This window comes from Merops nubicus, unplaced genomic scaffold (assembly GCF_000691845.1).
Source record: "Merops nubicus isolate BGI_N331 unplaced genomic scaffold, ASM69184v1 scaffold1971, whole genome shotgun sequence".
NCBI classification, from domain to species: Eukaryota; Metazoa; Chordata; class Aves; order Coraciiformes; family Meropidae; genus Merops; species Merops nubicus.
Genome location: NW_008589045.1, coordinates 86,489 through 99,431, shown reverse-complemented (window position 1 = coordinate 99,431; position 12,943 = coordinate 86,489).

The window sequence follows — 12,943 nt, the reverse complement described above, 5'->3', positions numbered from 1 at the left end:
CTGAAGTCCTGAACCTCTGGCTACTTCTGTCTATGGTAGATTGCTGAAAAAAACCCCGATGTGAAAAGCTGACCTGCTCTCTTGTACATCATTGGTATGAGAGAGTAGCCATTGATATTGCTGGGGAAGAGAGCTGCAGGCTGTGGGAACCTTGCTGAGAGAACTGCTTTGGAAACAGATCAAGGAGAGGGGCTGGATAATTGGAAGGTACTGCAGGACATCCAGCAATAGGGTAAGAGAGAACACAGTGCTTCAGCTGTTAGCAGTAGTTTAAATATAAACTGATGCCTTTCAGTAATGGGCATGTGCTCTGTGTTAGCAATAGGTAACTAGATAGTGTAGTCACTCTAAAAAAAAACAACCAACCAAACAAAAAAACTCCACTCATTTGTTCTCATAAAGTAGTATGTAAAGTTAGGTTGGGAAAGTTGTTGTGCCTCTTATCCCAATGGATGAGAGTGCCAGTAAATGCAGGACTGGGGGAAAGGAGCAGAGAAGCAGACATCAACAGAATGATGAGATGGGAGTGGAAATGGTGGGCAAGGGAGGACAGGCAGGAAAAGTCAATAATCTGTAAGCAAAAATTGGTGTATGAGTGACTGAGAGTGCAATCTCAAAAACAAAAAAAAAAAAAAAAAGAGAGAGAGAGAGAGACTGAAATTGTGTTCCTGGGTCTTCCTCTTTGTTCCTTTGCTATTTAGTTGTGAGACTCTAGGAAAGTGCAACTTCTTGCACTGGTGAACTCTCAGGATTAACATGTAATCTATGTGACCAGTCAGTCTGCTGAAGCAGTAGGGATCTCTGCTCTGAATGTAAAGCCTAATGATTTAGGCAAAGTGCGTATCAGTTTACATGGCAGAGTGTATGTTTTTCAGCTTAAAATAAACCCTAAAACAATTACTCAAGTAGTACTTCACTGGTCACACGAAGCAAGTTGGACAGAGCAGGACAGGATAAAATCAGTCTTTGTTGCAGTGCTGGTGGCTGGTGTCTGTTGAGGTTCTGCTAACCCTGTTCCTCCTCCTCTTGGTGGTTTTCATTACCATCATAAAAATAATTTTTTTTTTTTCCATATAGAATCTACTTAGATTTGTAGATAAAGACGTAATTTGTACAATGGTGGTGTGCCACTGGGGACAACTAGGCCAGTGTTTGCTCTTTCAGTTTGCCAGAACATTAATCCTGACTCTGCTTTCTGCTGTGATCATCTCTTTGCTTGACCAACCCCACTTCTTCCCAGGAATGGAAATGGCCAAGGAATGCTTTATTGAGGATGTCAGATGATATGGAACAGGAGTGATCACAGTAGAAGTCCATTGCTTTGACAGTGGGTACTCTAGTATGAAATGCTCCTCTGAAGACAGCTTTGAGTTCTGTCTCAATTTTTGACAAAGCACCTTACACTTCATCTGCAGTTTTACCATCTGATGTATCTCTGATGATGAGACAGAGAGATGCTCTGTGTTTTGGGTGGAGAGAGGTGGTGAAGTAGGCTGCTTCTTGAGCCATGCTGGTCCTGTGCTTCAGAGAGGTTCCTTGGGAGTGATGGAGGTAGTAACCTTCCTCACACTGGAAGCCAGAAACTTCCTCCAAATTTCAGAATTGATCTGTTGTGGCCTTTCAGTGTTACTGTAGGTTACTTCAGGTGCACTGGAGTACACTTTGAGTAAAATGGTTTTTTTTTAAAAATTAGTTAGCAAACTGGAAGTGTTCACTAACACAAAAGCTCAAAGGTTTAATACTATTGACTATTTGAATGGAAACGTCTATATCAGTTCCTTGGGTAGGTATATAAAAATACCTTTTCTTCTGGAATGGGGAAACTTGGGTATTATACCAAGAATTTTCTGAAAACTTAAGGAGTATACTTGAACAATGTGCTGGGAAGTTTAGTAAATTCATGTTTTAAATGAGAAAAAGCCATTAATATTCTATGCAAAATTTTATAGTTCTACAGTTCTAAGTGTATATGTATTTCCAGTTGTTTAGAGAAGTGCATTATTGAAGTTGTTCTAAGTAGTGTTTGAAGGTAGTTAAAGATGATAGAAGAGAGTTAAACAAATACACATCTGTTTTTGTTCTCTGAAATTTTTAACAGCTTGTTCTCCAAGTCTGACTCAGCTCTTATGTTAATTAAATGAACTGCATGACAGCAGTTGGGTCTTCATCCAGGTGCAGCAATATTTGATATTTGAAGTTTAGCTTCTTATGAACTTCTTTCGTTAAGTAGGACATCTATTACTAATTTTGAAATGTGATATTTCATTAGCCTAAATAGATTTTATAGTATTTTATATCTCCTGAAAACCCACTGGCTGTAGTACTTTAATCAAAAACATATGGTAGTTCTCACAAGTGAATAGAAGAATAGATCTTTACTGTTAAAGTAATTGTATGATAATATTTTTTTTTTGCTTGATTGTTTTTTTTTCTTCTTGATCAGTATGTCCCAATACAAAACCAAAGTCAAGCCTGTGTGGGCAGTGGGGTGCAGAGCCTCTAGGGTCAGTAGTATCTTAGGAGAAGTATGTAGGGAGGTTTGGGATCAGTTTGGGGACTATTTATCAAGGGAATGGCTCAGGAAGGCTGCCTGGCTGTTGATATAGAAACCAGGAGGCGGAGAGTATTGGGATGGCAAGTGCAGCTGACATCTCTCACTGAATGCCTTTCTGGGTCATGGTTGTCTTGCCAGCAAAGGACTGGTTCCCAGGTCCCCCCAGCAAAGGGGAGGGTGGAGGCCCCAGTTTGGGGGGAGAGGAGGAGGCATGTTGCTCACGCCATCTCATTCCCAAGCACAAGGATGGCAGAGGGCCCAGGTTCTTCATGGAAGTCCTGCACAGCAGCTTTAGTCTAAGTCAATGCCACTGATTAGATGCAAAGTTTCTTTTCATTCATAGCAGCCAATTTGTTCTGGCGAGCAGAGAAACATAACATAAAGTATAGAAAACACAGTGAGTGGTTGCTAATTTCCAGGCATATTAAATCCTTTTTTTTTTCCTGTAGCTGAAGTACGCGTATCATGGAGATCTCCCTCGTCATGACTTGCTTTCAAGGTTAAACACAATAGCAGTGTGAGCTCTAGTAAGCGTTTGGTATGCTTTGAGACTTTACTGCCTAGCTAATTAATGTGATTTCAGTTTGGAGGATGGGTGGTGATGCTGCTGTTGTTTTTGTGAAGAAAAAAAAACCTCTATGGAGAATTTAGAATCAAGCTGTAGCACTGGGTGTGACTGTAATCAGCTTTGTTTTTAAGCTTGAAAACCATCCATACCTCTTTTCCCATGCAATGTTTTTGTGTACATTTCAAATTAGTACTGTATAATTTTTGATTTGTTTGTCGGTTGGATTTCCCCCACCCCAAGTTATCTGAATTAATGAAAACTGTTAATTGGGAGGCAAAACTATTTCCTGCAAGGACAAAGAATTCTGTGAGTTGATCTAAAAAAAAAGAAAAAAAAAAAATTGCCACAAGCATTCTCACTTACTAGCAGTTAATGCTCTAAAGAGGAAAGTAGCCTGTGTGACTTAGGAAATGAATTTGCTTACCGGCTCTTGAAATCTGTGGAGCAAATAATCTTCTCCTGTCCTGTCCCAACTCTGCTGTGTTTGAACAGGTCTGCAAAGCTAGAAATGGTGACAGATTTTTCCCCTGTTCTTACTTAGATGTTCAAGCAGCAGTCCCTTTTGAAATGCTGTCTTTTTCCAGCTTTGTGGCTTGTTTTATGTGATCAGTGTTATGTATACAGTCAGGATTTGGGTTCGTTGAGGTGTAAAATCAAGGTAAAGCCACAGTGGACTTGTTTTTGTGCCTGGAATGAGCCTGCATTATCCTACTGGCTGGTAGGTGAAGAACCCTAGAACTTCTAAACCATACAGTTGGAAACATTAGAGTGGTGATAGAGTTATGGGTTCAGTGCATGAGAAAATTAAACATTTCAAAGAATTAAGAATGATGATGAATCAGTATAAAAGATCTTAGTGATCTAAATTCGTAGGACAAGCAAAGTACTGTCATGCACAATAGTTATTAGGTCTGACCAGAATAAAAGGATGTTTGTTTATTATTGCTGTCTTAGGACATTCTTCTTCCCCTCAATTGCACTGAGCTGTCTGCAGTTTCTTATGATGCTTAAAAATGGAAATGAGTCATTTTAATTGAAATGTTTCTGTAGCTGTTTTGTTTGGCCCTTAACCATACTCAACTGTGCTAAAGCATGATAGGGTGCTAGTATTGAAGTGATTTGCACCTGAAGAGTTTTGTAGAATTTGGTAGAAGAGATATTCAGGAAGAAGGGCTCCAAAAAGTGTGTGAAAACAAAACAGTGGTTATGACAGTGCCCTGGATGATGATGATTAGACTAATATTTCAGTCTTATTTTTCAAGTGGTAAAGAAGTGTTGTCATTGTTAGTGGGACCCGATTAAAAATAATTACACTCTGGCATTTTCCTTTCTAATACAATTTGGGCTGCAGTGGTTCTCCATTCTTCACCTTAAAGTGTAGGATATGAATTGAATAAGAGGTTTCAGGTTTTCTGAGATGTGATGCTTTGAAGATGTCTTCAATATCTTAATATGTTTGCAATGTGTTATAATTCACATTCTGTGAGTCCTGAATTGAAGGTCACTGATTTCAGCAACCATATACTTTGACTTAGGAAGCTCAGCATGTTAGTAAAATTACCGAAGTTCTTTATCCCTTAGAAATCAAACAGATAGATACAGAATTTCACAATTTTTTGCCTTTTAGAAAAAGTAGGCTCCATAAACCCAGAATTGTTTGAGGATTTTTTTTCCCCATTGTTTCATGACATGGAGAATTATTTCCTTTGTTTTATTTCTGTATAGTTTGACAGGTATAAAGTAAATGAAAACGGGTTCTGATACAAAAGGTTTTTTTCCTCATGATGCTTCAAAAGGAGACAACTTGTTCTTCCATGCTGCACAGGCTACCTGGCTTCTTATAGATTGGGGGACAAAACTGACTGTTTCCAGTCTTTCTAAAAATTTTCAGCCTCTGAAATACTCATTGAAGCATCCCAGAATTTAAGAAAGAGAATATATTTATTAATCTTGATGATACAGTATTTCTTACTTTATAGAGGGACTACTGTAGTTCCCTAAACTTGGTTTCATTGCCTCTGAATGAAGCCCTCAAGCTTGTTGAAGATGCTTGAAGGGAGACTGAAGCCTGTATCCCATTGAGGTTCACTGGGAATTAGAGATAAGATGCTGATGTGAAGGAGAGATTTCTAACAGAAGAGTTTCAGGCATATGTCTCTTATCTACACAAAGCCTCCAGTGCAGAGGTCCCACGCTCTTTGGTTGATGTAATTAGGGATGTAATTAAGAGTCTGTTCCTGACCTTCCATCTCTTCGCAAACACTAAACCTCAATGGTCTGAGATATGGGTTTCAGTGTAATGATATTTCCAGACAAATCAAAACTCTCAACTCTTTCATTCATCCTACTCTGCAGCACTGTAAATATCTTTGAAAGTGGAGGAAAGGCAACAAATAAAATAATGCTTTGATATGTTGAAATTCTGTTGATTTCTACAAGTGTTTATCAAAGAGAAAAATGAAAAGAGAAATTATACTTCAGATATTATACTTTGGCTATGATAAAAAATAATTAAATGGTAGAAATCTGTGGGAAGATTGTAGTGATAAGCAGATACCCTGAAGTTTATTCTGTGCTGGAAGTTTATCCTGTATTCAGTGCAAGGGTTGGATGGTCAGAACAAAGTATTGCATTCCCTGCAATTTAAGTTGATTTTAAACAACAACAAAAACGCAATGCTTGTCATAATATTGTTGCCAAACAAACCTTGGCAGTACTAGGGTGCCTTCCCTAGGTTGCAGCAGGTGCTGGTCCAGAGAGGTAAAAACTGGGAAAAGTTTTGAATCGTCAGACTCTGAGGATTTAAAGCAATGCACACTGGCAAGATTATTTCCACAGTGAAATACTCTAATCAATTCAGTTAATTGAGGTACTCAAAAGAAGTAATATTTTTATTTCAAGGGTCAGTTTGTGCTATGGTAAATGAAGGAAGTCTAAATTTATGAGTAAACTTAATAATGTTTGGAATTTGGTTCTTAGGCGGAATATTAACATTCATAACTGTTTAGTTCCTGTCCTAATCTTTCTGTAACTTATCTTATTTTTTTTTGACTAAAAATGCTCTTAAATATGTTGCCCAGTGGGTAAATTTCTCCACAGATTTCCTTAAATTGAGTGATTTGCTTGCTGTTGTAGCTTGGAATACTTAATTTTTGTCTTTTTACATATCTTAAAGGAAAAAGCAATTGGTAAGAAGTAGGCTGGCAAATTTTGTATTGCAGACTCGCTGTGAATTTTGTAAAAAAAAAAAAAAAAAAATAAATGTAGAAAACAGCTACAAAAAACATAATTCTGATGCAAGAATTAAGGCTTTTCCAGAATGGTCTTCTTCCAGCGCTTAGTGTGTGCACACGAAACCACAAGTTTTAACAGAAGATTTCAAAGCTGTATGCTTCTGAAGAACTTGGACCCTAAAGGAAATTCAATGTGTACATCAGTTGGATAATTTTTAGCAAATAGTTTTACATCTAGGGTAGCAAGAGTGCTCTCAAGCTTTTAGCACACTCTAAGTTCTTCTGTCATGGACGTTACGGTGTCGTACATTAGTATATGAAGTGATGTGACTAATGTTTGTCACATGGTTCTTGCTTTTTCATCTCTTCTGCAGGCTGGAAAGTGTGTGCAGTTGAGTGCTCTGTTTCAGGAGAGTTATGTGGTGGGGCTTTTTTTTTGCTATTGTTTAAGTACTCTTGTTGCTATGTTTTAAAGGGAAGATAAAATCAAAGGAATGTTTCCACACTTGGAGCAGAAGGTGACTGAGACAGCGGCCTGCCTTATTTCCTGTAAGAGCATCAGGAAATGTTTCTTGTACAACCACTGCCTATACTCTATAAACTTCTTCTTTTGATATGCATTAATTAGACGATTACTTGCAGAGAGCTGCATGGAGCCAAAGGAGCAGAAATGTCCATCATAACCATTATGCTGAAGTTTGACAATCTGTTACATCATTAAGGCCCGGTCTGTATGTAGTTCTTTGAGCCATATTAGAGTTCTGTAGAGAATGAGAATAGATGTGATATTTCCAGTTGACTTGGCTGCAGAGTCGTGTCTGTGTTCAGTGCTGGTTATTAGACACCAAAGGCTTCCTGCCAGGGTGCGTTTATGGTTATGTGGATCTGTTATGGGAGTATGGACCTTACTAAATGTTCCAGCTGAATGTAAGTGGATTTAATGAATTACATGGCTTTACTCCTCTTGGTTTTGATTGTCTGTAATGGTTTGGAAGCAAACCAGTGAGAGACTCCAAGTCAGAAATACAATATAATAGGAAAAATAAAGTAAATGGAATAGTACAAAAAAAAAAAAAAAAAAAAAAAAAAAAAAAAAAAAAAAAAAAAAAAAAAAAAAAAAAAAAAACAAAACCCACTGACAGAGTCAGAATACAACCTGACACTGTTACTTACTCTGGTCCGGAAGGACTCTGTAGTGGTGAGGCCTCCACCCTCCTTTGCTTCCTTAGGTGAACTGTGATTTTTTTCAGAACAAGCAGGAAATTGTGCACTCTTCCTTTAGTACCTTTCTTTTGTTTGACAATGAAAAAGAATCATCCTTCCTGTGTGAAAGGATAGTTGGAAAACAATATCTGGATGTTGCCCATCTCTTCAGAAAATGAGACCAGCGTTCTGGTGCTTCCAGAAGGGATTTTGTGTCTAGGAGCTGTGTCCTTTCCCCTCTTTGGATCTGGAAATACCCACCTACATGTATGACAGGTCCTTGCGCTGAAGCCTTGCCATATTGTTCTTAATGCATCTAGAAGAATAAGTACCTCTAAAAGGTAGTAGAGGTATCTCTGGAAGTATTCTGGAGGTATTATAGATTTCTTTCTGGAAGATGTCTCTGTTACAGTGGGGGTTGTATTTCTGTGCTATGTATGACCACAGTGTCTATTCACTGAGGGTTCTGAAGGGAAGGGTTCAGTACTTGCCCAAGATATCACACTTCCTTGAAACTATTTCTTCTGACTTACTGCTGGATGCTTAGCTTCTTTACACAGAGTAAAATCTGATGTGTGCTTACTGTGCTTCATAGATAATGGCAGAGACTACAAAGGAGGGAAGGAAATGTTCCCTAATACCAAATTAGTTTTTCTCTCATGCTAATGTTTCAACTCATGTTATTCAGCTGATGTATCCTATTATAATGGGTGCTCAGTTTTCTGTGGTGACTATTGTATTTCTAAAGTTCCTGCTTTTGAGTTAGCTGCTGAGGGAGTGCTTAAAGAATTTCTGATAAGGATTTAAATTTTTCTTTAGCTTTTGTGGGGTAGGGTTCATCTCGATATCCCAGACTTAGAACAAAATTTGCAGAAAACCATTTGAGTGACAGGAAATTGCCAATTTTGTAGTGACTAGTATCCCATGTTGGTCATTTGTTGCATGTGATTCTGGTGAAGTAATGTATTAATGGAATTTCCATCAAAATAATGTTCAAACTAGGATTAAAATGTAGCACAACATCCAGCAAATAGAAGCCTAGTTGTAAATTTTAATTTTCTGTTTGTTGGACCAGGATTTCTCTTTAAATGATGATGTGTCAGATTAACAGCCTGTTACCAAAATGTTTGTACCATTTGGTCAGTAAATGTCGACTACATTTAGGATACATCTCAATTCAGAGTGTTTCTTTTACCGTTTTCTAGCCAAATGAGCACAGTTCTGCTTCTTCCCTCAGATTGACGGAAGATATGAAGCTGTTTCTGCCCTGTGATCATTACAGCATATTTGGGATGGGAAAATGTATGGGCTAGGTGAGTGTTTGGTGTTCAGGCAGTGGAACTCCAAAGCTTGCCTGGTTTGGAGGGCATGGGTTCAAGTAACAGGAACATAATATCAAAACACAACACACCAAATTACAGTCAGCAGACAGGATGATAAAGTTACTGGAAGCTTGTAATTTACTACTTGAGTTGATGTAACCAGTTGATGATAAACCAGTTTATGCTTTTTTTTTTTGAGCTCCTCTTATTCACGATAGCAAGAAATTCAACCGTACCTTCTACTGCATCACTAGGTAGTTGCTGATGAACATAACTGTTTGGTTTAGTTGTATATTGTTATTATTCCATTTAGTTAGTCTGTAGCAAACTTGAGAAGTCCAGACTGGCACTTAGTTCCAGAATTGAGTCAAACATATTTCAAGGAAGTGAGCTGCTGCTGCAATGTAATTTATCGTACTATTTTAGGTTGTAAGGTGAAGGTCGAATCTCTTGGGGATGATGGTTTTGTTTATCTATGAAGATAGCATCCACTCTGTAAATCATTGGACTGCCGTCTTCACAGCAAAAGAGGGTAGAAAAATATTTTGAAATGAAACTCTGTCCCTTCTAAAAAAATGCCTGTGGAAAATTTCTAGCTCTATGGATTTGGCAACTTTCTTCTGTACTTATCCCAGTGCCTTTCACATGCCACTGGGGTGTGGACTGGGGGAAAGTAAGTCCAGCAATTAGTAACTTCTTAACAGTTTGGGGAAATAAACACTTAAGCCTGAAAGACCAAACACTCTTCTTTTTTCTTCCTTCTGACAAGACTTGAGCCTGTTAGTGTAGTGTTCATTTCATTTTGGTGTGTGAAATACTAATTCTCCTTCTGAGCTTGTGCTTCCTAATTTAAAGTGAACCTGTCTTACAGCATTTTTTGCTTTTTTGCCCTTTTGTTTTTGGTATGGTTGTGAGTACTATACACATAGGATGCTAGTAGAGAACATCTTGCCTTAACCTCACTACCTTACTTGCCTCTGGTCCTTCCTTTGTACAGGATCTAAGCGAAGAAGGAAGATGAAGAGGTTTCTAGTAAAATCTACCAAGAAGACTGTCAGGCTTGATCTTGGTGTTGGCTCTCCTCCTAAAACTTCTCCCTAGTCCCCCTGGTATCGCTCCCAAGGGTATTTTGCCTGCAGCATCAAGCTCATCTCTACCAGTACATTCATGCAGTGTCATGGCTTCCATGGGTTTGCCCTTTCTAAGACAGCCATACTGTGTTCCTCCAAAGGGGAAAATGGGGTTTTGTGATGGAGGAGCAGCACCTTGTAGTCAAGAAATGAATCTGTGGACACAGTGGCTTTTATTGGCCCAGCACAAGGGATTGTGTGTGGCTGCCTGTTTGCAAGTTCAATGCCTTCATTTTGCCCAGGTATGAGAAATTGTAGTGGTCTGTAAGGAAAACTTGCAGAGGCATCATTTCCTCACCCAGAGGAAAGACTGCAGGATCCACAACTATTAAAGATGCTGGAAAACAATACTTGATATTTACTTATGGTTTCTTGATTTCCTGATCCCGCTCACACCATTGTTCCTTGTGGTGTTCTTAGAAGGCTGATATCTGGGTGTTTGACAGGCTTGGACAGTTATTTTTTCCTTTGGAGAACAGGAATTGAAAATACATTCCTCACAGCAAATTCATGAATGACATAAAAATAATAGCAATATAAAATGTTCTGTAACCTTATGTGGAAAGCCTTAGTGAGATTTCAGTTTGTGTGGTCCCCGTGGGTGTCTTGATAAGCAGCAGCATGTCTGGGTACCAGCACATTTGGTGCTGGCAAACCCCAGTTGAGCATTAACAGATGGCAGCTGCCACCAATGTGCTCTGCGCGTATCTGTCTGTGGTTACTGTGCAGGTACTTTGGTGAGAATGGTGATTTGTGTGATGCTGAGACAGCTGAATAGTCTCTTTTGATTTTAGTAGCAGTCATACAAACTGTCCCTGCAGACTGATTGGGAGTGGAAGTTTTTTCTTGTACTGTTTTTAACAGATTGAGTATCTTAAAAAAAAAAAAAATCCCTGCTTCAACTGGAGGATGGTTTAAAGTTTTTGACAGTAATCTAAAAGAATGAGGCTGTTGTTTCAGGAAAAGGTAATAAAAAGCTCTCTTGTCTTAAGGTCCCAGCTTTCAAACAAAAAAAAATATATTAAGAAGGCTATGAAAATTGTATTGTAATCAGATTTTGTCTTCTGTTCCTTATAAAAATGCATGAAAAGAGCAAGAAGAGCCATGCAGTCTTTGTGTTTCTGAAGAACACATACTTCACAGACAGTTCAGGGAAACTGTGCAGTTTTGCTGGGAATCCATCATAGCCAAAGGCAGGCCATAGAGCTGCCTCAGACCTATGAAAAAAGAGCCTGTGCTTGAATAGGGAAGGGAGAAAAGGAAGGACCAATGATAGAAGAAAATCCTCTGAGTGTATGTCAGGGGTTATTTCTCCCCAGCATGCACAGAGAATCCAGATGCATATTTCTTGAAATTATAAATTTATTTTACGTCAATGCAATTCTGCTAATGTGGTTAAACTCAAATGGTGTGGTGTTATTCCTGCAGCTCTGTTCTGCATGTGAATATACTCCACTTATTTTTCTAAAATCTTGTCCTTGGTGGTCGTCATTGTATCGTTCAAGAAATGAAACCTCTTTGATTGATGTAAACTGAGATTAGCATGCAAATATCCTGTGATATAAGTAATGGTCAGCAGATGGTAGCATAAAGAGAAAAATTCAGAGAGCTAATTTTTTTAATCATATACTCTTCCTGATAGTTATCAAGCCAATGAAGAAACAAAAGATGAACTACTCTTTGCATTTGTGCAGTGGGAGCATCTCATGAATCAAAATATAAGCCAGAAAAAATATTAGCAATTGCATTTCTATGGAAATTGGCTCAAAACCACACAGGCAGATAAAAAGTCACAAGACCAATTCATGATAGGCAGTGGGGCATGTAACAAGCATTTGTTTGCATGAAGCTGTGTGTAAAATAAAGTAATTTAAATTTTGGTATGTTTGTATTCTTGTTGGAATGGAATTACAACAGCTAACAGCTAACATCAAATCTTCAGAAGCCAGTAGTTCCCTCACTTACTCATTTTATTCTTTACATTCTAGTTCAAGGTTAAAAAAAAAAAAAAAAGTAAAAAAAATCTGTTTTTCAAGCCAGGCTGTGAGACTTGCATAGCTATAATTACACTTTTTTTCCCCATGGATGAAAATGAAGGGCTTTTTTCCCCAACACTTGAAAATGTTTGTTTGGAAATGAGAGTTTAAAGTCACAAATCATATAAACATACATGTGCCATTGCAGTGTCTAGTAAGTACTTAAAAAAAAAAAAAAAAAAAAAAAAACCACAAAAAACCCCCACAACTTTTAGTTTTTCAAAGTGAATGTTAAGCCCATTTCTTGTCATCAGAATATCTTTGATGGAGAATCCTTAGGCAGGGAAGTGTTTGGATTTCTGCTGCTTGGAAAATAACTGAAATGGGATGTTTCTGCTTCTTGCTGTCATCAGGAGGGCACTCTTAAGAGCAGCACTCACTACAGCTTCCTTCTAGGTGCTGTGAAGACTTGAAACTGGGACAGAAAACTGCTGCTTCATACTCTTCCCTGCTTCATGTTTTTCTTGGCTTAAGTGTGGAAATAAAAATGGCACCCAGAACTGGCACTGAAGAGTGTTTGAGAATGTCACGGTCTGCTCAACTTGGCGGACGTGTGACGGTTCGTTTACCGCGATCTCAGAGTGCAAAAGAAAATTCAAAGGGAGTTGTTACTTCAGTCAAACAGTGAAACTTTATTGTGTGCCCGTAAAGCGGCGCACGACAGGTAAAGGTGTGACAGGAAAGGTAAAGTAAAGAGGGGAAAGAGAGTAATAGCTACCACCACGGGTCTAAGGCGTCCCTATGGTCTCAGGTCCTTGCGGCGTCCTGCTGGTCTTTCTGATCGTCGTGATCCTCGGTGGGGAAACTTCCAAAGTTCGGTTGCTAAGGATCCATCTTTTATGCCAGGTGATGCACTTTGCTCCTCCTCTGTCCCATGGACTCCTGCCAGTCTCTGGC